Source organism: Penaeus monodon, chromosome 20 (genome assembly GCF_015228065.2).
Source record: "Penaeus monodon isolate SGIC_2016 chromosome 20, NSTDA_Pmon_1, whole genome shotgun sequence".
Lineage (NCBI taxonomy): Eukaryota > Metazoa > Arthropoda > Malacostraca > Decapoda > Penaeidae > Penaeus > Penaeus monodon.
The window spans coordinates 35,806,001-35,806,213 of record NC_051405.1 but is presented as its reverse complement, the minus strand read 5'-3'; positions in this window follow the sequence as shown (position 1 = coordinate 35,806,213).

Here is a 213-nt window from a genome sequence, read left to right as displayed (position 1 = left end):
GTTGAACAGAAAAAGCAAACAAACACGAAAAAGAATTGACCCGTAGAAGAAACACAACAGAATCAAAGAGAGTATTGTGTGGCCTTCAGAGATTAGTTACTCATCTCGGGAGACAGACCGAAGGGAACGCAGGCTGTGAACGTGTTAAGGAGGGTCATGGAAAGTGTTTACGTCATCAGTGGCTGCTAAGGTGAATTGTTTATTTTCTACCTG